Source organism: Mauremys mutica, chromosome 8, assembly GCF_020497125.1.
Source record: "Mauremys mutica isolate MM-2020 ecotype Southern chromosome 8, ASM2049712v1, whole genome shotgun sequence".
Taxonomy (NCBI): Eukaryota; Metazoa; Chordata; order Testudines; family Geoemydidae; genus Mauremys; species Mauremys mutica.
In genome coordinates this window covers 13,264,029-13,273,692 of record NC_059079.1, presented here as the reverse complement: position 1 = coordinate 13,273,692, position 9,664 = coordinate 13,264,029, and the positions used below count along the sequence as shown (strand labels likewise).

Sequence of the window (9,664 nt, the reverse complement as noted above, 5' to 3'; positions counted from 1 at the left end):
AGTTTGTTATATAATGATCACGTGGGCGGCTTCCTTCCCCCTCCATTGCCCCCTGCACACACACACATACACTTTTATTTCCAATTTAATGTTAAAGAAAAACACAAAAGAAAACACTACTGAATCTCATAATCAAAGTCTTTCAGGAAATGGTTTTGGAAGTTACATCACTGCATTGGAACCATAGACACAGCTGTCCCTTGAAATTTGCTCTTCACCTGATATTCAGGAGATATTTTCCTCTCCATCTCTCTTACTTTCCAGCTCCCAGTTCTAATGTTTAATACAGGCAATAGCTTTGAAGCCTTTCCAAATGAAAATGCCAGAAGCACCCAGGTTTTCCAGGGAGCCTGCCAACTCCAGCAATCATTAATTTTATGTGCTAATTTTAAAGTTGATCGTTTTTGTGTCTTGAACTTCAAAGGTGAGTCCAGTGAATAATCTAGGATTTGCAAAAAAAAGTAGAAAATCGTTTTTAAAATGTTTCTTTGCAAAAGAATATTATTTTTATTTCAAGGAATGCAGATTTCCCCTTTGTAGCCTATAGAAATGTTGTTGAAGAGCTCCATGCCAAATACTTGTTTTGTCCCAAAGAAATCTTGAAACTGTGAAATAAATCAGACTGGGCTATAAAGTGTTTTCATTTGTTTCACTGGTGGCACTGCTGCTTTTAAAAGTGAAGTGTGCACATAATGCGTGTGCAGTGCAATTATATTTTTCAGTTACAAAACACAATTTATTAGATTAACTAAAGTGCCCGATTTCAGTTTGTTTCTATCAGATATTACACAGCCATTTGCCTGAAATTTCTAGGGCATAATTTTGACAGTTTTCCCACTCGTCGGCACATTAAAAACAGCTGTGGGTCTGGACAAATGACTTCAGCAGAACCTACTGAAAGTATCTTTTTTCCCCCTTCTGAGCCCAGCAGATGAAACTTGGAGTTCATTATGGTAGTTTAATTATGATTCAGTAAGGATGTCCTTCAGTGAAATCCATGGCTCCATAAACAACATGTTCTGTCATATTAGATGTCTTCTATTTCAGTTTTAAAGTCACAAACCCATGTGCTTTTCATTTGAGTTTTTGGACCCCCTGCTAAACTTATAAACATAAAGGAATGGTAGCAAAGGACAGTCAGCAGCTTGAAGTGTGTATAGTCTCATATTCTGGCTTGTGGAGGGAAGTTTACTGGTTTCCTAAAAGAGAACATTCAGAGCCAAATTGGGCTGATTTAGATGTTGGTATGAGATATAGCCTCAGTCTGATACGGGTTAGCAAATGTATAACAAATGCATTCGCCCTGAGTCTCTTACGTTGTTTTAAAGTGAAAACAGCTGAAGGCTCTTGGCTTATTCTCCTCTGCAGCAGAAGCTTTGGGACACGTCAGAGAGAAGTTCTGCAGCACTGCAAGCAATTAAAATGGGTATTTTTTGTGTTTGTTTTTTTCCACTTTATCAAAGCCCAGAAACTAGGAGAGAGAAAAGATTTGCAGGCAAATGGGAACAAAATCTTTCAACATATTTTAGCTTGTGTTAATTTTACTGTGGTTAAATGCATGAGGAGGTTTCTTCTTCCCCCACCCTCTCCTATTATTTGTCCACTAAAGAAATGCGAGTTCTTCCTTAATGTCGTCTCTTAGCTTTAGTGCTCTGTTGTGGCTTTTAGATTCTGACCCAATAAAACACTTAATCCTGGGCTTCACTTAAGCAGGTGACTTTCTCCATTGATTTCCAGGCCAGTCCAGAAGTTTACTAGCATTACCAGTGTCTACTGTTCATTTATTAACTCCAGTGAGGTTGAGTTCAGTACCCAATAAGACAAAAGTGCCATTATAATTGTTTACTTATTATATCTAGGGCCCTACCACATTCACGGCCATGAAAAACACATCAGGGACTGTGAAATCTGGTCTCCCCCCATGAAATCTGGTGTTTTCTGTGCTTTTACCCTATACTGGCATTTCTCAAACTGCAGTCCGCAGACCCTGTGCGTCCCCGAGGGCGCTTCAGGGGGTCTGCGGGCCCCACCGATCAACTCCTCCCCCTTCAGAGGCGCAGCAGGGCTAAGGGAGGCTCCCTGCCTGCCCTGACTCTGCTCCACTCCCACAAGCGGTGGCAGAACAGGGGGCAGGCCAGGGCGTCTCCATGCGCTGCCCCCGCCCCGAGGTCCAACTTCGCAACTCCCATTGGCTGGGAGCTGTGGGGGGGTGCCCGCGAGCAGGTGCAGCACCCTGACCCTCCTGCCTAGGAGCCGCTGCCAGAGAGATGTGCCAGTCGCTTTTGGGAGCTGCCCCAGGTAAGCATCACACCCCTCACCCTCTCCCACATCCCAAACCCCTACCTCAGACCCTGCACCCCGCATCCAAACTCCCTCCCAGAGCCCGCATCCCCTCCCACACTCCAACCCCCTGCCCCAGCCTGGTGAAAGTGAGTGAGGGTGGGGGAAAGCGAGCGAGGGAGGGAGTGAGCAGGGGGCGGGAAGAGGTGGAGTGGAGGCGGGGCCTGAGTCTGAGCGGGGGGACTTGGGGGTCCCAGAAAAATTTTAAATCAAAATGGGGGTGCTCAGGTTGCTGACGTTTGAGAACCACTGACCTATACTATACAGATTTCACAGAGGAGACCAGCATTTCCCAAATCGGGTATCCAGACCCAAAAGGGAGTTGCAGAGGGGTTACAATGTTATTTTAGAGGGATCATGGTATTGCCAGATAGTGGTGGCTGCTGACTGAGGGCCCAGCTCTGCAGGCAGCAGCGCAGAATTAATGGTGGCAATACCATATCATGCCATCCTTACTTCTGCACTGCTGCTGCTGGCAGCGACGCTGCCTTCAGAGCTGGGCTCTCAGCCAACAGCCACAGGTCTCCAGCAGCCCAGCTCTGAAGGCAGCGCCACCAGCAGCAGCAGCGCAGAAGTAAGGGTAGCAGTACCACAACCCCCCTACAATATCCTTGCGACCTCACACAACTCCTTTTTGGGTCAGGACCCCTACAATTATAACTCCTTGAAATTTCAGATTTAAATAGCGGAAATCATGACATTTACAATTCTAAAAAGTCCTATGACCATGAAATTGGCCAAAATGGACCATGAATTTGGTAGGGCCCTAATTATATCACATGTAATATGTTGCAATATGCTGTGGACAGCTAGCACATTAAAATGCTTCCATAATATGATTCTCTTTCTGTTGTGAATACAGATGGGTAGATACATGAAGAAAGCATCTGTGAACATTTGTTTGAATAAATACCAGGAATTCGCTTTGAATGTGCATCACTCTTCTTTGATGAACACTTCTTTTTCTCAAGCATGTTTGCAAAAAGTGAAGGTTTTGTGAATAGTCATGCAACTCCATGTTCACAAGACGTTTCATGCCCATAGAATTCACATAGCTGTCTTGTAATCTCGTTGGTTTCCTTTCACCTGCATATTACAATTTCAAATACCCAATCCGGGAGCAGAAAGAATGCCAGGTGATACAGAAACTTACCAGGAACAATAAATAGTCAAATGTAGTTGATGAGAAGAGATGATGTGAATGAACCTCAGTCTACAGGAATGCCAAATGTCAAATCATTCGAGTGACAAACAAATTAATCAGAATCAAATACAATTTGTAGATAAGTCCCAAACAAAAATAGTGGAAATTCCGGCTGAAATTTTCAGCGAGTCCTATTGATTTCTGTTGACAACTAGGCTTTGGAAAAAAGCAATGAGTCAATTGAGCCACTAGATCCTGGGGATACAGATTCTCCAAGAAAAAGCGACCAAGAGTCCTGTGGCACCTTATAGACTAACAGACGTATTGGAGCCTGAGCTTTCGTGGGTGAATACCCACTTCGTCAGACGTCTGATGAAGTGGGTATTCACGCACGAAAGCTCAGGCTCCAATACATCTGTTAGTCTATAAGGTGCCACAGGATTCTTGGCTGCTTTTTACAGATCCCGACTAACACGGCTACCCCTCTGATACTTGATTCTCCAAGAGAGGCTAGTGGAAACCAAAAGTGACAATTAAGGTTACTGGTATTTATTATTTGTATTATGGTAGCACCTAGGAGCTAGTCATAGGCCAAGACCCCACTGTGCCAGGCACTGTACAAGCGCAGAACAAAAAGCCCCCAGGAGCTTATAGTCTGAGTATATTGGAATTTGCACTTGAACAAGGGCCAACCACAGGTACTTTCTATTTCTCCTGCTGACACAGATGTTGTGAGCAATTAGTAATCTGTACACAGTACCCTGAGACATGCACTAGGCTGACAACTTTATCTAAAGTATTGCACTCACTAGCTGTGCTTCCTTGGCCTGTAGGGTGGCAAGAAAAAAAAAAAGAACTACCAGATTAATCAGGGGCCTTGTATTTGCCTCCAAAGGCTTGATAAGCAGCTGATTTGTCCCATATGCAGCCCAGCCATTAAGACTGGCAAGGATGGTCTCTCCACACATGTGCTTTCCATTTCTTCTCCTTTGGGATGCTGTTCCAGCTGGTAAGCAGGCAACCAGCAAGCTGATGCAGACTGACATCTCCACTCCCACTGCTAGCATACGCGTCTCGCTTCAGCATGGAATCAGAGAGGCAATCAGACAGTAAAATGGGGATAGGATTCAGACACACCGTGCGGCCTGGCTCATGCCTCCAAGGGTCTGAGACACAGCAAAAACAAATGTATAGTTCTGCAGGTGAACAGTGAGGCAGAGTCCACTGAATGGGGAGGGGGAGTGATCAGAAAGAGACATCTAATCCTTCCAGAGAGCCCGAGAAAGAGAGACAGACATAAAACTCCCCCAAAAGGCCAGGTGTTAGTACCACAAAGCCAAACAATGACGACATCCCCAGCATGAGAATTTGTTACATGCCAAGTTGCTGGATACGTACTCTCTAGTTTCAGAATCCCATTTATGGTATTTAGGCTGTAAAATCCTTCCAGACCATATAGGTTCCAAGGGTGTTACTCTAGAGGGGTTTGGGATGTGCTATATCTTTCCATTATTTGCATCCTACACACTAGGATTTTCAGATTTGGGGGAGAGGATGTCTTAAAGATATCACTGTGCAGGAAAATATTTCTTTTCTATATCAACAGATGGATAATATAGAGCCCATTGTTCAGTGTAAACAGGGGGGTTGGCAGGATGGATACCTGCCTGGGGTAATGTCTTTCACACAGCTTTCAATGGTTAGGGGTAGACCAACACTAGCCTTAACATGGATGCACAAGGTGGGGAAAAGGATCAAGGGATTTTCCTCTCTTGCACATAAACCAGCCACAATCCCAATCTTTGAGTTCCCTGACTCAATGAAAGATTTGCCATTGACTTCAATGGAAGGAGGCTTGATTCCCTCCCCACAGGATAAGTGCAAATCCCATTGACTTCCTCATATCCTGTGGTGGGAGAACTGGGCACCTCATCTATAGCACGTGAGAGAGAGAGAGAGAGAGAATATATTATGTGATGCAGAGCAATTTATTATTTAAAAAGTGCTCTCTGTACTGTGTTGCTACTGAAATGAGGGATAATAAATAATAGGAGATATACCAATCTCCTAGAACTGGAAGGGACCTTGAAAGGTCATCAAATCCAGCCCCCTGCCTTCATTAGCAGGACCAATTTTTTTCCCCAGATCCCTAAGTGGCCCCCTCAAGGATTGAACTCACAACCCTGGGTTTAGCAGGCCAACGCTCAAACCACTGAGCTATCCCTCCCCCCTATATATGTGTTTGTAGATGGGAGTATAAAAAAGCTTTTCTTCCCTTTTGTCCTTGGATTTGTAACATGCCCCAAGCTGTTGGAAGCATCTCAAATTAAAGCACTAGATTTGCTGCTGAAGTAACTATCAGCTTTATGGAACTTGCCTCTGCTGAGATCAGCTCAGTCAGAACTAAACTCCTGAAGACCAGCCCACCATGTCCTGGGTCCAGGGTCAACCAAGCACTGAATTTTCTGGGGGTGGTCACATTGCCATTTGCTCTGAGAGGCACTAAAATGTTGCCTAAAACTCCAGAACAAGAATAGTGGTTGCCATTCCTCTGGCATGATAGAACAAAGGCAAAGCCTGTTTGTGCAGGAGACGGACCTTTCTTGGGGTGGCCCAAAGCTCTGGAAAGAAATCTCATGGGATTTAAGAACCACCACAAAAATCAGCACCTTTTGTTCCCAGTGCAAAGCGCGCTGTGTCAACCAGGCCTTCACTAACATAAACACATAGTGCATTGCACTTCCAAAAAGAAAAATCCCACATGCAATTCCACCATCAAGACAAAGAGAGAAAGGAAGGAAAGAACTACAGGGTACAGATGCTGCTACACTTCTAAGTTGAGAATTCAAAGGGGTTTAAGGCATTTAGACGCCCAACTCCTGTTGACTTTCAATGAGAATTTGGTAGCTAACTCGCTTAGGCCAGTTTGAAAATTTTAGCCGTAGCTTACTGCACTAGTGGAAGGCATTCGCGATGCCACAATGATGAGCACAGTAGAAGAACCTGAACAGGACTAAGTAGAACAGAAATATTCTCCAACAGCAGGACACACAACTCTTACGGACCTCAATGGAACTAACACATCTCCTGTGGTTTGGAAAGAGGAATCCCAACATCCTCCCCTACCAACTACAAGCATAGCATTCATTTCAAATGATAATTCCCCCTTAAACTGCTACCATTGAATTGGATAATGGCATTAATATAGATCTGTAGATAACAAAAGGAATGTTATGGATGCAGTGCCAGAGTCTTCCAACTTCTACTACAGCTGCTGCTATACTATGATATGTTCCTTATGCTCACCGTTTCCTGGACTCCAGATATTTGAGCTCCACTTCTATGAGCAGGGGCATTGTTTTAAAGAGTGACTTTCCAATTGGAGAATAACATCTTTAACACTCTAATGTAAAATGAGATGTAATTGGCTCGAGTCCCTTCTCCTGCTGCTTGATTCTAAAATGAGATCATAATCCAGTGCTTGTGACATTGTGGTCTGGTGCCATAGAATGGATGTGATGTCATAAACTCAGTATTGTGCCTGCACGATAGGTAGGGCCCCACCGAATTCACAGCCATGAAAAATGTACCACGGACCATGAAATCTGGTCTTTTGTGTGTTTTTACCCTATGCTGTACAGATTTCATGGGGGAGCCCAGCGTGTCTCAAATTGGGGGTCCTGACCCAAAAGGGAGTTGCAGGGGGGGGTCAGAAGGTTATTTTGGGAGGGCCATGGTATTGCCACCCTTACTTCTGTGCTGCCTTCAGAGCTGGGCGGCTGGAGAGTGGCAGCTGTTGGCCGGGCGTCCAGCTCTGAAGGCAGCACAGAAGTAAGTGTGGCAAAACCATACCATACCAACCATACTTCTGTGCTGCTGCCTTTAGAGCTGGGTGGCCGGAGAGTGGCATCTGCTGACTGAGGGCCCAGCTCTGCAGGCAGCAGCACAGAAGTAAGGGTGGCAATACCATCCCATCCCATCCTTACTTCTGTGCTGCTGCTGGCGGAGGCTCTGCCTTCAGAGCTGGTCTCCTGGCCAGCAGCCACCGCTACTGCCCAGATCTGAAGGCAGTGGCACCATCAGCAGAAGTGCAGAATAAGTGTAGCAGTACTATAACTCCCCCTACAATAACACTGAGACCCCTACAACACACACATACAACTCCGTTTGGGGTCAGGACCCCTACAATTAAACACCATGGAATTTCAGATTTAAATAGCAGAAATCTTGAAATATACAATCCTATGACCATGAAATTGACCGAAATAGACCGTGAATTCGGTAGGGCCCTAACAATAGAGAGAGCAGATGAACTAGGAAAACTCAAGTATCTTCAAATAATAAGGAGCAAAGGTGGTTAAAAAAAGGTAAATGGATTTCCACTTAAAGATTGAGGGTTGTATTCACCCCCACGTACACAGATGGTGGCTGCAACGTGTAACCTCTGCACCACTGTTCTGGGCTTGGCAAATTCACTTTTGGGGTGTTTTCACTGCCACTGTCCCTTGAGGCATGTGCCAAGAATGGGCAGCTTTGAATTCCAGTCACAGCCAGGGGTCTATAGGAGATCCCTTGACACAAGCTGCCTAAGAGATGGGCTGAATGTGTGAAGTTTATAGGTACCTGGCCACACCCTCTCCTCACCACACATTTTCTATGCCAGCCTGTATCTGGCCCCGCTGGCAAAATGAGGACTATAGGTGCCATGTACTACCAATAAACAACCTCTGCCGTGGAATTCTAGACAGGAGTGGATTAAGCCATGAGCTATAAAAGGTGTACAATAGATAGACCTACCCCTGCTCCCATAGAAATCAACGGACAGGCACAGTTCACTAAAGGATTTGAATGGGAGCAGGATACATAGATAACTAGTGAGCCAGTGCAAAAACCAACCAACCAACCAACCAACCATTTCAATGGTCCTAAGAAAGGCAAACTGAAATCTTTACATTGTGTTCTCATTAAGCATCCCACTCCCTGTTCTCTGCTGCTTTAACCTTCGGTTGTTGCTCTTGGAATCCTCTTTATTCTGCTCCACTTGTCATTCTTTTTATTTTTATTAGAGACACTTTGGCAGAAGACTTATCAAAATGCTCTAAGCTTGTCACCAAGTGCTGTTAAGCGGCGAGTTGAGGCAGAATGTGTAAGTGGAGAAAGGGCATGGGAAAATACGTGATGTCAAAGAATGTTGTATGTTGAAGAAAGGCAGTAGAATAATAAGAGTAGGATCCTGGTCATAAATTACTTGCACTGTTATAAAAGTGGGCTCCTCCTGGTAAGCCATGCCTATCTTTGCGTACTTCTTTTAAAAGTGCTGAAAAGAACTATGCAGGAGGGCAGATCCTCAGCTGAAGGCAACCGGCATCGCCTCGTCAGAACCAATGGAGCTTACACCTGCTCAGCAGATAGCCCTATGACTAATGTAACTAGCTAAAGAGCTTGCTCCTATTTATTGCATTTTAGCCTCCAAAAGCTGTCACTTTTTTGGGCTCAGAATAACTATGAATTAAAGAGCAGAGCCTTAGGTGGCGTAAATCAACATCACCCCATTGCAGCTTTGCTGATTTACACCCTATTTTCCCCCCTCTGAACTAACATTAAATGTGAGGCTATCCAAGTGGCCCCCTCATTTACCAATGTGCAAGTCTGAGCCAGACTATTCATTACAGTGCTAAAAGAGTGCCCCTTAGCTCTCCCCCTCTTTGACATTTCATGGAGGACGTTTGCTTACATAAGCCAAAGAAAGAGGGGTTTAAGGGTGACCCCAACATGGACTAGTGGTCTCCACTTTCATAAGCGTATAAGAAGAAAAATAAATCACTGAAAAAACAGCATAAGTCAAGACTTACAGCGTGATTACTTAATTAGGTGTAAGGTTACATCACAGGTCATGTTATGCTGTACTAGAAGGGCTAGAATTCAGCAGGTTTAGGTCAAACAAAATAAATCAGAAGTTCCCTAGTAAGGTGAAAGTAAAACGCTATCCCTCCCACCTACCAAACTGCATGTGGAACAGCAGCAAGCAAGCATCCTGTAGACCAAGGAAAAATATATGAGCTGGTAGGGGTTAGCACCTCGGCTTTAATTTCTGATATGTCTCTTTGGAGATTATAGTGTGTGGAAGTAACCTGAGTCAGTCTGGTTCAGGTCAGGGCTAATGGTCAAAGGGTGCTAATC

General features: G+C 44.7%; 1 long non-coding RNA gene across 1 annotated transcript; it reads right to left on the bottom strand.

The window, feature by feature from the left end:
- Positions 1 to 215: 215 nt before the first annotated feature.
- LOC123375267 lies at positions 216 to 6,922 on the bottom strand. Its single transcript, XR_006581378.1, has 3 exons — positions 6,791 to 6,922; positions 1,317 to 1,407; positions 216 to 442 (listed from the first exon to the last, which is right to left on the bottom strand). It is a non-coding gene; the product is annotated as an uncharacterized LOC123375267 (long non-coding RNA).
- Positions 6,923 to 9,664: the final 2,742 nt, after the last annotated feature.